Here is a 17,989-nt window from a genome sequence, read left to right as displayed (position 1 = left end):
CCTATTTTCAATGTTTGAAATAACTGAAGGCATAAGCCACAGAGGGTCTAAAATGTTGTTCACAGGTCCTCGGATTTTAATTCTGCATGATACTGAAAACACACAAATATCACGTTGGGTATCTTGACACCTAATCTCTCTGAATTTCTTATATACTGATAAAATTCTGGCATTGAAATAGATTTGAAGAAGGCTTATAACCCAATACTGTATGATTTCAGGAAAGGTCAGTTGATAAAAAATGATAAATACATTTTAAATGCCGAACAGCAAGTTCTCCAAATAGGTTGATCATAATCCAAACACAAAAGTTGCAATTCTGTCAAACTTGTGGCCTGGTGAAACTGCTTATCAATACTTTTATGAAACTTCATTAGCCTTATCATTCACCAAGCCTACATGTTGGCTAATATGTCCAATAAATTAGGTCCTGCCTCAGGTTCCACTTTCAAGGCAATAGCATCAGCCAACCCAGTTTTATTTTTACTGCAGCCTTTGTTTCTACGGCCACTGGAATCTTTGAAATGAGCCACGTTTTAGGACAATACTTCAAATATAAAAGCTGCTTGTTTTTAAAAGCTCCATGCCATTTTTATCATGAACTTTACTCCATCTTCATGTTTCATTCTACCTTCAATTAATGCTAGGGCAACAAACACTGGAACTCTCTCAGACCTGCACCACGATGAACAGTAATACATCAACCAGGTTCTTCATGAAACTTAACTTCTAAGAGACTTCACTAGTCATCAACAGTCTGGTTAGATGGTAGTGAACCATCGTCAGAGAACAATTCAGAACCTAGATACTTTCTTTCTCCACAATAGCAGGGTTGTAAGCTGCTTCATATATTCTTACTACGGGGGCAATGCTATACTTTTTAAGTTCCTCTACAAATTTGTTTAGGGTTGTATTGTTGGATTGTGTGTAATAAGAAATCTCACGTCCTATACACGACTTGCACAGGAACTGGGTGCTTCATTCCAGCCACGTTAATTTAGTTAAAAAAAAAAAACTTAGGAGAAAATTATAATATTTGAACACAGAAAATCATTTTTATTTCAACATTAAAAAAAAAAAAATCAAATCCACTGCCGTCAAGTTGATTCCAGCTCATAGCAACCATATAGGACAGAGTAGAACTGCCCCATAGGATTCCTACAGAGCGCCTGGTGGGTTTGAACTGCCAACGTTTTAGTTAGCAGCTGTAGCTCTTAACTGCTATGCCACCAGGGTTTCCAAAATTCTCAGCATTTTGAATATAAAGTTGAGAGTAATGGAAAATGAAATGAATCTCCTAACATGAAGCAGCAATCCTTCAATCAACACTGAGGCAATAGAAAGGAAATATCCAGAGGTTTACCTAATGCAGATCAGAACTCTTGTAAAATGCTCTCTTGATTTAAATTCAACACCCCTATATCCAGGTTTGGAGGCCCTGGTGGCGCAGTGGTTAAGAACTCAGCTGCTAAGCAAAAGGTCAGCACTTCAAATCCACCAGTTGCTCCTTGGAAACCCTATAGGGCAGTTTTACCCTGGGCAGAACTGCCCAATTATCTGCCCAGGGCACTGCAGCCAGCAGTGTTCTCTCTTGAGGTAAGTTGGTTTAATGTTTTATTCCATAAAGGATATTGGAAGAAACATCCATATTTCATACCTTCACCCTCAGTTCTCCAAGTGGATGGCCCCTTAACTTTTTAACATGTATATTTAACTTAAAGTTTAGAGTTTAACTTTATCTTTACCATTCTGCTGAACAATACACAAACATTAGAAGACTTTAATTATGATGATACTAGTCCCATCTCTCATGTTCTTATTGTCTAATATTTTATTTCTACTTTCTATGAATTTTAAGGACACACATTGGGGAATGTTATTATTATTTAGATTTACCTTGTTTACCAAGTTCTTTAATCCTCTTTCTTATCACGTTTCAGATGTTCCTTTTCTTGTACCTGAAATACAACCTATAGAGGTTGTCTCCGGGAAGATCATTTAGTGGGAAACTCTCTGTTATGTCTGAAAATGGCTTCATTTTTCTTCAGTCTAGGACAATAGTCTGGTTGGGTATATAAGTCTAGGTTGAAAGTATTTTTCCTTAGCCCCTTGAAGATATTATTCCACAAGGTTTTGTTTTTGCTGTCTTTCAGTACTTCTCTTCCTCTACAGAGTTCTGCAATTGCAATGTAAAGTATTCTTTTTATTTAATCTGTTCAGTATTCACTGTGTTCCCTGAACTTGAGGTTTCATGTCTTTCATCAGTTTTGGAAAAAATCTCAGCCGTTAATCTTTGAATATTGCCTTTTCCCAATTCTCTATCTGCTCTCAATTTGTAACTCTAATGTAATATCATCTTATTAAATTCTCTTCATGTCTTTACTCTTTTTCATATTTTCCATCTGTTAGCCCCTCTGTTTCAGAGCCACCTTCCACTTCAACCCATTCTCTAATTAGCATCTACTGTTATTTGCCCTGTTCACTGAGTTTTTACTTCAATGATTGGATTTGTTTGGTTTTTATAGGTTCTTTTTAATTCTTTGACAAATTTGTCTGTTCAATTTTGATGATCTCTTATTCAAGTTTTTAATTTGTTCTTTTATTTCTTTACTTTATAAAAATAGTCATGTTCTATACCCAATAATTCTCAATATCTGAAGTTCTATGGGGTGAGGATGAGGTCTAATTTTGTTGTTTTTGCTACTGACCCTCACTCATGATGACTTTTTCCTCACGTCTTATAATTTTAGATTGAGAACTCATGCTTTGCTACTGTTAATCTGTGGGAATCATGAGGGGCTTGGGTTGAGCATCTGTACCTCCATAGGGGTTTTCTATGCTTCTTCCAGGTCCCTGAGATACTCACAAAACCTGGGCACTCCAAATTCTTGCCTTGGTTTCTCAAATCACACAACACGTGTAAATTTCAACCTAAACATGTACAAATTTTCAGAGACTTTTTCATCCCCACTCAGCGCCAAGGTTGAGACAAACAATTGTCCTTGAGGCCTCTCTTTGCTAGAAGCAGATTTTTCTTTTTTTTTTTTTTTTTGAGCCATCCCATTACTGAGGCTGAAGTGCTTTCCTAAATTTATACATAGAATCTCAGTTTCTACATCCTACCTTTCTTATGTCCAAAGCCTTGTTTCCTGACCTCCAAGTGGCTCCGTATTCCTGTTTTAAACTCACCTCCAAGGCAGCACCAACTTTAGCACTTATCATTTTGGTTTCCCCTCTTTCTTCATTGTTGTCCCTTGGTGATTACACTTTTAGTTATCTACACTTAATTTTTTTAGGTCTTTTCTCTCAGAATAATCACTAAATAGGTGTTGTTTCCTTGTCTTCCTTCCTTCCTCCCTCCCTTCCTTCATTCCTACTAATTCTATCAAGTCACCTCTATTAGGCCTCAAAATCTAGCTAATTAAAGTTGTTTCAGACTAATGTTCTTTTACCTCACAACTTTACGGATGAGTCTCAAACAGATTATGTGAAGTCAAAGAAGAAGCCATATTCCAAAGGCTACATATTATATGATTCCATTTATACGACATCCTGGAAAAGGCAAAATATTGAAACAGAAAATTGATCAGTGATTGCCAGAGGGTAGGAATGGTCGGAGAGGTTGACGAAGGGGCACAGGAGAGTTTTTTCAAATGATGCAATGGTTCTATATCTTGATTAAGAAGGACGGACACTGAGACATATAGACATGTGAGAGGGCAGGGTCAGAGGGAATGTCAAGGAAATTCAGCAGAGAAAGCAGTTTAGAGAGGTGGAGTGTTGCAGGTGTTTCAAAAGGAATATTTGGGCATTAAGAGTGAAGAATTGGCCTTCACTGAGTGGTAGAAATTGGACTTTTAGGGGAATTCCTGGCCCTGATGTCTCGAGGGGATTGCCCCCTCCCCCATGCCTCAAGAGCTGTTCCAGCAAAGGTGAGATGCTGCTGCAAATGGTAAGGCCCTCCCATCAGCTTCAGCACCTGACCCCAGGGTCCCCTCGCCCCTCAGCTTGGTGAGGGTGCACTCAGTGAGCCTCTACAGTCATAATGGGCCAAATAAACCTGAAAAAGTACGTGGGACAGGATACCATCACTTCCATTCTGAATTCATTTTTTAAAATGTAAAAGATGTTGTTTATATAAACTCTCTGGGAAAAGCCTCAGGAATTTTTTTTTTTTTTTAAGAAATCTAGATAACAAGGAAGAAATAAACAATCCCTACTGAATTCAGGGTATGCGTGTGCAGGGAATTTTACAGCATGAGTAACTTCTAAGCAAATGCTCTTAATACTGTTGAAAATAATGCTATGTTGCTATTCTAATCATAATTTATTTTCTCAGTCCTTATCCATGCAACAGGCACACACACACAAACACATGCACGCATGCGAGCGTGCGCACACACACACAGACACACACACAGAGGCTTCACCTACATTAAAAAAGAAGACTTCAAAGAAGATAAGAAGACATAGTGAAAAGTAGTCTTAAAACATGAATATAGAGCAGGATATTTTCTTTATTCCTTGGGCAGGTCAGTTTTTAAGGATTTTTCCAGCTCTAACACTGCGGATTCTCTGATCCATGAAGAACCTGACTGTGAACTGCAGGCAGGGAGGGTGAGCACAGCTATACTTACTAGCATGTCAGGGACGACCTATTAGTACTTTTTTTCCTGTCACCAAAGAAATGATCAAACAGTGGCTCTCATTTCTCTCCACTCACCCTTTCAACTAACTCCGCTTCAGAGGCTCACCTAAATTTCTAAGCCTACCTGAAACAGAAAAACAAAGAACAAAACAAATTCAGAGGGTTTCTTTTTTTTTGGCCAGACTAAAGAAGACTGTCAAAGTTGAAAACGGAGAACTGAAAGTGGAGGGGAAAACAAAACAAAACAAAACCCATGGAGGACAAATAAGAGGCTGGGGAAATGGTAAGAACAGGGTTGCTGGGCTACGGCAAGGTCAAAAGGGCTCCTTCCCACAAGACCTGGCTCCTGGCACAAAGGGAGGAATGCAACATTTGTTGAATGACTGAGTGTTTGCTTGAGGACTAAGGACCTTCAAAAGTTTTTTCCTTACCTGAGAAACTCCAATAAAAACATAATTGCTTTTGAGCGAAAACATCTTAAGTGCAAATCCTGATTCTTAAGGAACATCTTCAAAAACGTAACCCCTGGAGGATGTCATTTTCTTTGCTTTTTTTTTTTTTTTTGAAATAGGAAGGGAATTGGTCCCTGCAGTTTATAGTTTATAAGCTTTTAATCACATCGTAGTTCTAAAATGGTTTCCCTAAAACTGACAGTACATCTGTTTGTAAAACAACTAAGGCAAGTTACATTTTGTTTCCAAGAATTGACTTCTAAATAGCTCCATAAAAATCCTCCCTAGAATTTATTAATGCTTTATCTCATAAAATTTGGACAGAAAGAATAGAAGTGTAGTGGGTTCAACTTACTCATCTTAGAGCATTCAATGAAGATACTGAAGTTCACATAAAAGTTTAAAAAGAGATAAAAGTGATGAGATGAAATTACATACACTGTGGGGTACAGCCTGAAGCATAATAGTGTGCTCTGTCCCACAGACACTGAAATAGAGCAACCTGACCTGAACAATGTGGAGGTCTCTGTGTTCACTTTTGCTCACTGTCACACTCTTCACAGAGCAAAGCCATGGGGCAGGGGGGCCTGCATCTATTCATTTGACAATGCACTTGTTGTCACTGTAGCAAAGACACCAACATGGGCACTGGCTACTGGATTATACAACAGCTGATTTCTTGAAAACTATTTGGATGATTTGTACAGACACCTACCCTTCGGTGCAGATAAGTCTGTTTCCTCAACCATGCTGAACAGAACCTTCAGATGGAGCACTCTTCCTTGTCTACTCATCAAAAGCAAAATGCTCATTTAATTACCCTCTTGTCAAAGCTTTTTGCCTTAGAGGGAGTATACGGCTGTAAAAATTTTTTATTTTTCAAAAAGTGACTTATTTGTAGAAAATAGGCTTAAATTTATTCATTCTAAAAAGAAGGGTTAGTAATTGGTCAAGCAGAACATGACTGGAATCCCTGATATTGGCATAAACTCTTGGGAACACAAAGACTAATATAAAGAAAGATTTAGTCCTACATAGTGAACTTCTCAAACCCAGGTGTTGGGCTTATATAATGAACAAGACGCTTAATTACATTAATAACGAAGACACAGCAGTTGTTTAACACTGAGATTCCCTTTGTAAATTCACTGCTTGTCAAAAAAAAAAAGAATTAATGAGATTCCTCTCCTCAAGGTAAACAGATAACATTTTTATGTTAGTTTCCATAAATAGGCTGTGTTTCTTAGTACATAGAAAATTGTTCAATTGTCATTCATTTATTCTAACAGAACTGTTTAATGCCACAATCTCCCTGGCAATCATTCCCATAATGGTCAGCTCATTTGACTCCCAAAACACTCAATAACAATAATGCTATCTGTAGGGAACACTTAAGTTTATAAAGTGCTTTCATTTGATCCAGATGATCAAAGGGTCATACTTACAAAATGGAGAATATTCAGACTTCTGACTCTTAAATCTTAGTGTCCATTACATGCCATGTCAATGATTTATTGCTAAAACATGTACATACCAGGCTGTATGTAACCCAGTTAGTAAAGGGGTAATACAGTTATTCTTTAGGTTTTCCTTAAGGTATGTTTAAAGAAACTTTACACATTTCTATATTTCTCTCTCTTCCTTTAATTTTGAACTCTATTTCTGTAGGGACTGTTCTTGTCAATACCTCCACTGCCCTATATTAAATAAATAAAGACAACAGTTATAGTCCAGTCTTAACACGGACAAGATGAATAATTTCCAAAGCCTGTCATATGAATCTGCCCCGCAGGGTCTCTCCTTCAGATCGAACTTTTCCTCAACACACAATTACCTTTACAGTCAACTCTACCTGGTGGAAAAGTACAGAAAGTGCTGAAGAGCCCTCAGCAGGATCTGAATGAATCAAGTTTTTGAAAATGTTAACACTGATGCTCTAAAGGGTATTATAAAACTGCCAAAAAATAGGCCAGAAAAGGAAAATATTAAATTCTTACTTTGAATTTCATACTTTAACTAAATAACATTTAACCCGAATTTTCTAGCTTTGATTTTATTTATGACCATTTTCTACCCTCCCTGGAAAAACAGGTGTCTTCCAATGTTTAAGTTCATTTTGAAATCAAGTAAAGAGTAGTCTGGCTTAAAAAAAAAAAAAAAATTGGTTCACTTATGACATAATTATTGTAATCTTTTCCACATACTAATATGATGCTATAGATTTTCATATTTACATTTCATACATCCACTGATGTAGACATTATTATGAAATACTCATGGAGAAAAGCTAACATAAGTGAACATTATATTCTTTTCAATGAGAACCCCCATGTATTTAAGCTTATTTTCACATAAGTACCATAAATATAGATCATACTTCCATCCTGTTTATAGGAAAGAATCAGCTAAATACTTTCCTACATTGTTTTTGCAGAAATTCCCCTTTGATTTCTTTCTCTAATTTGTGGCAATGGTTGTTTTGAGTTCTAAATTTTTTTTTTAATAGCATATATAAAAATACTATAAACCATATACTCTTAACCTATAATTGTATGTGACTAAATAATATAATTGTTAAAAACTACTCTAACATTTGTTAAAGCTTGCCAAACATTAACATTTTTCTTATATAGGATAGCACATATGTGTCAGACATTATACTTGTACCTTAGTTATATTTAGAAAAGATTCCCAGATTTAGCAGGCTACTGACTGCATGATTCTATGACTTTTGTTCTTATTTTACTTTAACAATGTGAGTCTTTACTGCTTAGTTAACAACAGTTACTCTTCAACCCTCTGACTGGGGGACATGATAGAAGAAGACAGACAAATTTTATTTTAGTAAAACAAAAACACATTTATAGTAATTAACCCTTGTAATCAGAAGGATCAGGCCTTGCAGAACACTTAAAAGAAACTTCTAAAGTCACAAGTTAGTGTAGAATACCCTCAAAACCCAAATATATGCATTCAACAGAAGTGATTGCAACTTTCCAATTATACAGTTATATGCAGTCATAAGCATAGTTGTTGGTGTTAGCTGTCATCGATTTGATTCCAACCCATGGCGACCTCACGTGTGCGGAGTAGAACTGATCCATAGGGTTTTCAAGTCTGTAACCTTTCAGATCACCAGGCCTGTCTTCTGAGGTGCCTCTGAATGGGTTCAAGCCACCAATCTTTCAGCTAGTAGTCAAGCACTAAACTGTTTGTGCTTCTTGCACGGCCCGCCCGAGTATGAAATTCCATTGTTACCTGAAGGACATCAGGCAACTCACAACCTTTCTGACTTCTGGATATAGATCAGGATAAAACTAACAGCCTTCTCCTGCTTCAAGGATTGCTGTGACGATTGACCTTCCTTACCATAACATCCTTAAATCAACTATAGACATCTTATTACTTCACATATTTCAACAGTTTCTAAAACATTTTAGGAAATCAAGACTGAAGCAAAGTAAATTGTTAGTGAATGTTATATCCCTGTGATGCTTTTGATATTTACTCTATTTAGAGAATAAAGATTACCCTATTTTCCTGAATTCAAAGTGGTTGATTATGGCACTGTTTCATTTGAAATAGACAACCCTCATTTTTGATGATAAGAGATGGCACCAGGAGTTTAAATTTAAATCTTCATTTATCAAAAAAAACAAAAACAAAAAAAAATCCATACTAAACTTCAAGAATGGCTTATGTTTCATATTTCAGATGGATCAGTTATAAATATTTAGGCCAAATTACATGGATAACATGAAAAATATTTTCACTATAAAAGGTTCCTGCAAAACAGTTTAGCTTACTGGTGCATCTGTATTATGGTAAAACAGAGTTAATGGAAAATGGTAACTTCATAACCTTTCATTCCTCTGAAACCCTACGGAAGTTACAAATCTCAGCATCAGAGGCAGGTTTTGGAAGGCTGAATCTGCTTCACAGGAATGGAACGGCGTGTCCTTTGACTGTAAACAGCACTAAAAATAGCTCCTGAAAGGCATCATTTTATGTGATATTATTTCACCAAAAGAGAGGAAAAATATATCTTTAATCCTGAACAAAAACTCTTCAAAGATTATGTTCTCAATAAACCTTTCACTGAGAACTGAAAATATAACTTAGCAATGCAATAAATGCCCTAACAAATAAATCAGATTTTTCAGTTAATGCTTTTTACAGGCTTAAACCAAATGGAGTAAAAGAAAATCACCTTTTACAGTCTGATTCCTACAGGAAGAATGTCTTGCTGTTACGCTTTTTAAAGAAGGCATGGTGAATTTATATCAACTTTGGTGAATCTTGGGGCATGATAAAAGGAAGAATAATACCAGTGCAGTTAACATTCCACAGAACTCTTTCCTCACGTTTATTTCCTTACAGACTAGACATGAACCAAGATAAGAAAAAGGTAAATGTGTAAGAGTGTGCGTGTGGGGTGTGTGTGTGTGTGTGTGTGTGTGTGTGTGAGAGAGAGAGAGAGAGAGGTCCAGTGGTTAAGAGATCAGCTGCTAACCAAAAGGTCAGCAGTTCAAATCCACCAGCTGCTCCTTAGAAACGCTATGGAACAGTTTTATTCTGTCCTATAGGGTTGCTATGAGTTGGAATTGACTTAATGGCAATGGGTTGTTTGGTTTTTGAGCCCTGGTTGCACAGTGGTTAAAGCGCTCGGCTGCTAACTGAAAGGTCAGTGGTTCAAACCTACCAGCCGCTCCTCGGGAGAAAGATGTGGCAGTCTACTTTCGTAAAGATTACAACCTTGGAATCCCTATGGGACAGCTCTACTCTGTCCTATAGGGCCGCTATGGATCAGAATTGACTCAATGGCAATTGGTGTGTGGGTGTGTATATATTTAAGACAAAAGATATACCCTATGCTGATATAGTAGAGATAATATCTCCTCATCCCTTGAAAAATAAAAAGGAATTGTTTTCTTGTAGATAAAAGATACTAAATGGTTAGGATTAAAGAAAATTATAAAAGCAGTTCTTTCAGTTAAATTAATACCAAAGAAAATTCAGTCAGGAATATTAGTTGTATAATATTCCACTGAGCTACTAAAGTTTAGTTTAAGGTAATTTAAGGGTCTATTTGCTAGGAACTTTAAATTTCTTTATCTTATGACATTGCATCTGGAATCTGAAATCCACCATCTCAAGATATAAAGAGGAACTGGCTTCAGTGCTTAGGTTTAAAACAAGAATTGGATTAAAACTGTTAATGGTTGGGTGTCCCCTATAAGGGCCCGATGTTCTTTACGAAGAAAAGTCAAATCCCCTTATAATGCTTATTCTCCTACAAGGAGGCTTCCTTTTATCTGTCTTCCATATCACACACGTCTTCAAGGCTGCACACTGAACCACCTATATGACCTCCCCCCATTATCATAAAAGACATGACCAACTAGCAAACTCAACCCTTGTTCTAAATACCACGGAAAGTTAGGCAAAGAAGAAGGAAATAGTTGTTGACCAATTATTATGTGCTAAATATTTTTTTTACATGTCATCTCCCTTATTCTACATAAGCAGTCAATGAGGCCATCATCCTTTACAGACAAGGAAGCTGAAGCTCAAAGAGGAGACGGAAGTGAGAAGCCAAGCATGTTAGGTACCTCAAATGCTGATGCTCTTTTCTCTCTATCATCCCTCTGAAATGCTATATTTATATCCTAGCTTTCTCTCATTATAAAAGACATGATCACTGTAAAGCATTTAGAAAATTTTGAAATATTAAAGAAAATAAAAACAATACTTAAGTCTGTAATTAAAAGATAATTTTTCTCAAATAGATATAGTTGTGCTTATGTATATAGGTCAGAACAAGTATATAGTTTTGTTTCTTTGTTTTTATCACTATACACATTCTTTTTACATGATGAAATTTCCTTCCCAAACCTGAACTTTAAAGGCTTTCCTTAAATTCATGAAAGTCAGACTTGAGTCCATATTGAGGACATACTAGCTTTTTGTTTTCCATCTAGGGAAGAAAAAGAAAATTTTATAATCAACAAATACAGACATCCATAAAGGATATGTCCCACTGAGGGTACATGCTTTTCTTTTCAAATGGGGTGTTTACTATAATTCTCGTTTTGCCGTTCAATATTCCCTTAATAATGTAACTAGTTTTATCAAATTTTTTCCATATGCAAAAAATATGGCTACCAGCATTTTATATTAGGCCAAGGCCTAGTGATTTACTCAGCTTTGTGACCATCACACTGTGTGCATCATGAAAAAAGACACATTTCACTTTACTACTACATAGCTCTCCTTTTAATGTACTTGTAGGCATAAGGTATGCTGCACACAGAACTTTCAGTAAAAGAGGAGAAAACAAGACTTCAAAGATAGGTGAAAAGCAGTCGGTATTTATTGCATACCTATGGAGAGGATAGCTGTAGTGGGAGTGAGATGGAAAATTTTGTATTTTTCTTATAGAAATGATACAGCAATAATAGTAAAGATAATGTTTGCAAAGTAGAAAACAATCACTCAAAATTCTACTACCTAACATATCTATTTTCTTTTTGTATATTCCATTCCAGTCAGTGTTTGCAGACATATTTTTACAGTTATTATGTCAGTATGCATATACTTTTTTATTCTGCCTTTTTTCAGTAAACATATTAAGCATTTCCTATGTTTCTAGTGTCTTCATACACACCATCCTAACATTGTTGTATAATATTCCATTAGGTTCATGAATTATGATTTATTAAACTTTTTTCCATACCCTTATGCTGAGTTAAGTTGGTAGCAGTCTTTTAAAATTTTTTTAATGAACAACACGATAATGAGATTCTTTGGGCAACTGGGTTTTTACTTCTGTTGATTCATTTCCTTGGGAGAAACACAAAAATGTACAGTCATTAGATCAAAATCATAATTCCCCAGGCTTCTCGCTAGAAGTAAAGTAAAATCCCAAGCTGCAGTCTTTGAGATCATTCCTCACCTGGCCTTTGCTTCGACTTTCCAATCTCATCTCCTCTCACCCTCTGACACTCACTATATACTCTTTCCCTAAGCTCTTTTATAAATATCAACAAATACTTAATGAGTGTTCACAATGTGCCAGGCTCTGTTCTAGGTGTTAGGATATAGCAGTGAACAAAGCAGACAAAATCCTAGCCTTCATGTGACTTACAACAAAAACTTTGTCCCGTTTCATTGTCTCCATGTACTTACCACTCTCTGAAATTACTTTGTTTGTTTTGTTACTTATTTATTGTCTTCCTACTCTAGAAGGTAAGCTTGTTTAAGAGCAGGAACCTTGTCTGCCCTAGCACTAGAACATTTACCAAAAAAAAACCAAAAAACAAAAAAAAACAAACTTGCTGCGGTCTTGTCGATTCCAACTCATATCGACCCTGCAAGACAGAGTAGAACTGCTCCATAGGGCTTCCAAGGAGCAGCTGGTGGATTTGAACTGCAGACCTTTTGGTTAGCAGCTCAGCTCTTAACCACTGTGCCACCATGGCTCCACTAGAAGATTTAGATGATCCTAAATTAATACTCCTCGATGCACCATGAACGAATAGCTTCATGCCTCTTAACATGTGTTTCATGTCGTTTTCAATGATGTTGACCAGTTTCAATGCCATCGTTAATGAATGAATAGGCCCATTTCTCTATAACCTCACCAGCATTAGTGTTTAAGGAGGAAGTTTTGGATCTGGGGTAATGGTTGCTAGTGAAGGGTGGTTTGATGGTGAGCATAGACTGAAGCAATCTTTTAATATTTTTAAATATTGCATTAAAATGTTATTCATCCTGATTACTGAGATTTTTTGGCACCTCCTTAAATTTTGAACCTGAGGCAAAGGCCTCACTTATCGCATCTTACTCCCAGCCCTGTTGTTGCTGAAGTTGTTAGGTGCCACAGAGTTGACAGCAACGCCATGTGACAGAGCAGAACTGCCCTATAAGGTTTTCTAGGCTGTAATCTTTATGGGAGCAGATTGTCAGGTCATCTCTCCCGCAGAGCTGCTGGGTGGATTCAAACAGCCAACCTTTAGGTTAAAGGTCGAGCGCTTAACTGTTATACCACCAGGGCTCCTTGTCGTAGCCCTACTGGGTATAAAATGACAAAGGAGGAATATACGTAGTTATAGATCTGCTCTTGAGGCTACAAAGTAATTGAAGACATGAAAATAAACTTTTTAAAATAAGCGTAAATGTCCCTATTTGAAAACTATTTGAGAGTTGTTCTCAGGATTAAATGAGAAAATTGCACACAATGCATTTGGTATGCAGTGAGGCTCACCTACGCACACAATAAACAAATGCAGCTGTTGGTATTTAATAATTAACATTGCCACTTCTCCACTACTTGTACACATGTAAAAAATTAAACTGATCCTATTAAGTGCAGTAAAAATAGTCTTTTAGAACTATAATATCCTCTCTCAAATCAGTTTATATCCTTGAAAATCCATTGGTAAAAGACACCTCATTGGAGGATTTAAGAACTAATGGAAAAAATAGAGTTATGAGGATTGAGATAATAAAATAAGACCTCATACATATTTTAAATATTCACTAAAATAAAACAATGATGTTATTATTGTTAGGTGCTGTCCAGCCAATTTCGACTCATAGCGACCCCACGTTACAGAGCAAAACTGCCCCACAGGCTTTTCTAGGTTATAATCACCATGGGAGCAGATCACAAGGTCTTTCTCCCATGGAGCCACTGGGTGGGTTTGAACCGCCAACCTTTCTGTTAGCAGCAGAGTGCTTAGCCGTAGCACCACCAACCAAAAAAAAAAAAAGAAAGACCAAACCTGTTGCCATCGAGTCGATTTCAACTCGTAGCAACACTACAGGACAGAGGAGAACTGCCCTATAGGGTTTCCAATGCGTGGCTAGTAGATCTGAACTGTCCACCTTTTGTTCAGCAGCTGAGCTCTTAACCACTGTGCCACCAGGACTCCACTGTACCACAAGAGCGCCTTAAAAAACTATGATTAAAAACCAACCAACCAACCCATTGCCGTCGAGTCGATTCTGACTCGTGAAGACCCTATAGGACATAGCAGAACTGCTACATAGGGTTTCCAAGGAGCTGCTGGTGGATTTGAACTGCTGACCTTTTGGTTAGCAGTTGAGCTCTTCATCACTGCATCACCAGGGCTCCAATTAAAAAAAAAATTATGATAGAGCACCTGAAATAAAAAGTTTCAGTATTATTTTATATACAGTAAAGTAGAAATATTCTCTTGTTAGATATATTTCAGGACTCACCTCCTAATTTTTAAGGAGATATTTGTAAATGTGTTTTGCTGTGACACATACAAACAGGTATATGCCCCTCTCTGCCAGTTCCCCCTTTACTCCTGCTATGTTTTTCCTCTTTCTAAATGTCCAATGTCTTCCTCATTTTATGGCTCGGCTTGATTTGCTCCTGTTTTCCTGGCCCATCTTATATGTCTTCATTTCCTCGTGCCTAGCAGGCAACAAGGTGCTGACCTTATGTCCAGATTTATCAAGACATAGCACAAAAACATGTCTTCTTGTTGCCCATCCTCCTCCTCCTTCCCAACACTTCTGTTCAAATAGCCCCTACTGTGGGTTGAATCGTGTCCCCCAAAAAACATATGTTGAAGTCCTAACCCCTAGTACCTGTGAATGTGACCTTATTTGGAAATAGTGTCTTGTAGATGCAATCATGTTAAGATGAAGTTATGCTGGATGGGCAGTAATTCAATATGACTGGTGTCCTTCTAAGAAGAGAAGAGACACAGATGGACTCAGAGGAAAGATGGTCACGTGAAGATTAGGGCAGAGACTAGAGTTGTGCTGCCACAAGTTAAAGAATGCCTGGGGCTACCAGAAGCTGGAAGAGGCAAGGAAGGGTCCTCTCTTAGGGCCTTCAGAGACAGCGTGGGCCTGCCAACACCTTAATTTTTGACTTCCAACCTCCAGAATTTTGAGAGAATAAAATTTTAAGCCACCCAATTTGTAGTAATTTGTTATGGCAACCTTAGGAAATTAATACAGATCCCAAGCAGAGTGACTCACAAACATTTGAACCAGGGCACTTGGAGCTGCAGAAGCAGCAAACGGACACCCACAACCTGTGGTTGGGGAGGAATTACTGTGATTTCTTATGTGGCCAGAGGCTAATGGTAAAGTTAGTATGAAGAAAACATTTTTTATTGTGTTGGTTTTGGTTCTAAAGTTCAATACATGGAAAATAATTTATTCTACTCTATGATATGTGGTACAAATACGAGAACCCTTCTGAGGAGAGTTTTTAAAATTTTCATAAATTTATTTTAATATGTTACTTTCAAAAGACATCATTCCTTCCTATATTAGAATGTGTAATTTAAGGAATGATTTTTAGTATCCAGTTTGCAAGGCATATTCTAACTATGTTATGAATAAGAAGTGTGAACTAGACCTTGCATTCTCCTTCTAATTCCATGCCCTTGCCTTTGACCTTTCATTTTCTCTCTCTATACCTTTATGAACTGCATATGATTGCATGAGCATTATTAAATAGCCTAAAGCACAATGGAGTTTGCAAATAGCTATTCCCAGCACAGAAGTAGTTGTTACACTATAGAAACTTCAGTCTAATGATTTGTCTGCAGAGAACTCCTGTCCCTTGTCAGAAAGCCTATCAATCTTAGAAAGGCAGGGAACTGGCTTCGTGCATGGTATTCCAGTCCTAAAGCCCATTACTAAGAAAGTATTGACAAGAACTTCATGATCCCTCCTCATTTTGTTCTATCATTCCTTGTGCCATGGGAATCCCTAGTCTTTTCCAAGAGGCTCATCTCCTTTAAAGAATAATGTGACTACCAACCAGCCTTGCATTCCTCTCTCTAGGACAAAAAATGACAACACATGGAGGAGGGTGTCGATCTGGGAGCACGGGAGCTGCAAAGGGTGGCTTGATGGTGAGCTGAGAAAAAGCTGAGACCGTCTTTTACTAAAACTGAGCACAATCTTTGAGTTGCACATTCCTTTATTCCTGAAAGTGCCATCTGCCTTTAACTCTCCATCTGGCTCTTAATAGAAAATTATTTATAATGTAAGAGTGCCATGCCATATCCATGGCTTAAAAAAACATTAAAACTGACGTAACTGCTAGAGCTGTTTGTCTTCTTGAGCACTAATTCTATCTCTGTAACTAAAATCAAAGAAAGGCAAACGAAAAAAATTAAAAAGCTGCACATTTAATCTCATCTGGGGTCCAACTAATTATAATTTCCAGGTGTATGTAGGTAAGGGTGTTTTCAGGGATGTCTCTAACATGAGATAGGTGTGTGACACATACCCTTAAAGTTCTAAAGAAAGTCTGCTTATGTCTTAAAACCGACAGTGTCAGTATAATGTAGAAACTGAAGATGTGCATTAACAGAGCATGTGTGAAGACATGGAAGGATTTTCAAAAATGAAAGAAAAAAAATCTCATCTGACTACTCGGGAACTTACAAGAACATTTTCCAAAAAAAAAATTAGGTCACTTCAGAATAGATGGTATAAAAATAGGCTTTACTGTAGTTGATGTAAATACCTGTTTCATATTGAAATACGCAGCTTGACACGTTAGCACATTTCCTAACTGGTTTCTACCTACAGAAGGAACTAGACATAAACAGGCTGACTGAGCTTAGACTGTGAAATGGGCAGTGCCCAGCAGAATCCTTGCTGCCAAATTGCCATGGCTTGAAACTCCATTCTGGACATTCAAGAGACAATGTTCAATACTCAATAAAATCGAAGAATTTGAAAACTGAAAATCTCTTAGATGTTCTGAGAGAAAGTAAATCCTGAGGCAAAGTCAGAGGGTTTGGATTTAAGCTCAGAGATATATGAAAAACAAGTCAGTCAGAAAATAGAAGCCTGGGCAGTAGGTTTTTAGCTGTAAAACCTAATCTACCTGACAATATATCCTGGTTAAAAATTGTTTTAAACTGATCAGAAGTCATGCTCTAGGCTGCACTGTCCACTTTGGTAGCCACTAGCCACATGTGGCATTTAAGTTTAAATTAATGACAATTAAATAAATTTTAATATTCAGTTCTTCAGGATAGATGGTACAAAATAAGCTTTATTGTAGTTGATATGAACAGCTGTTTCATATATATACATCAAGTTATTCAACAGCCACATGTGGCTACCAGTCACAGTATTGGACAGAGCAAACACAGAACACTTCCACCACTCCTTAAGGATCTACTGGATGGTGCTGCTCTGTATCCTTAAAAGATATACTGTAGCTTCCAGAAATTTCTAGAGTGTTTTAAAGGAATTATGCAGTTTATATACCAGGGGCATTTGGATATTTATATGGGTAGTAGAGATTAGAATGAGAAAATAAGTGAATGTGGCTATAGAAAGGAGGATACGGTCAGGAATTTACACCCAAGATGTGCTGGCCACAAAGATGTTTTAGTCCACAGTGGCTGGAAGATGTCTTTGTGGAAATGTTTTTCACTTCCTTGGGAAAATAAGAGACAACAGAATCTTTTCAGGGATCACAACCTAACAGTGAAGGATGTGTGACAGCAGAATTCTAAGAGATGGGAGGAAAGTATCATGTGATCACCAAATAAAACTCGAACTGAAGGTATGTCAACTCAAATTCTAAACGCCAGTCAGGGCAGTAAGAAATTAGAGGCAAATGGAAAATCCCATTTTGAATTTATTTTTATAAATAAAATGATGTACTCAGTTCCATTTGGAGGCAAAAGCAAGGAAACCCGATGTAATCCTTAATTAAGTAGCCTGTAAGGTAGCTGAATCAATTCACGAAAATATTCACCATCCAGATACCTGAAGCAGCAGACAGGGGCAGACAATCAAAGCATGAGGCAGCTCTGGCTTTTCTACCAGAGATATTTTATTTGCTTTGCTAAGGGGTGGGGGGGCG

General features: G+C 37.2%; 1 protein-coding gene and 1 pseudogene across 1 annotated transcript in view; both read right to left on the bottom strand.

Moving 5' to 3' along the window:
• CDK14 (cyclin dependent kinase 14) overlaps window positions 1-17,989 on the bottom strand; it is a gene marked incomplete at its 5' end in the record, with an annotated part of 305,956 nt that overhangs the window by 52,884 nt on the left and 235,083 nt on the right. The window lies entirely within an intron of this gene.
• On the bottom strand, window positions 396-994 carry LOC105756929 (protein tyrosine phosphatase type IVA 1 pseudogene; annotated as a pseudogene).

The sequence above is a fragment of the Trichechus manatus genome, unplaced genomic scaffold, assembly GCF_000243295.1.
Source record: "Trichechus manatus latirostris isolate Lorelei unplaced genomic scaffold, TriManLat1.0 scaffold00253, whole genome shotgun sequence".
NCBI classification, from domain to species: domain Eukaryota; kingdom Metazoa; phylum Chordata; class Mammalia; order Sirenia; family Trichechidae; genus Trichechus; species Trichechus manatus.
The sequence above is the reverse complement of the archived record's forward strand: the minus strand, read 5'-3'. Positions and strand labels throughout refer to the sequence as shown.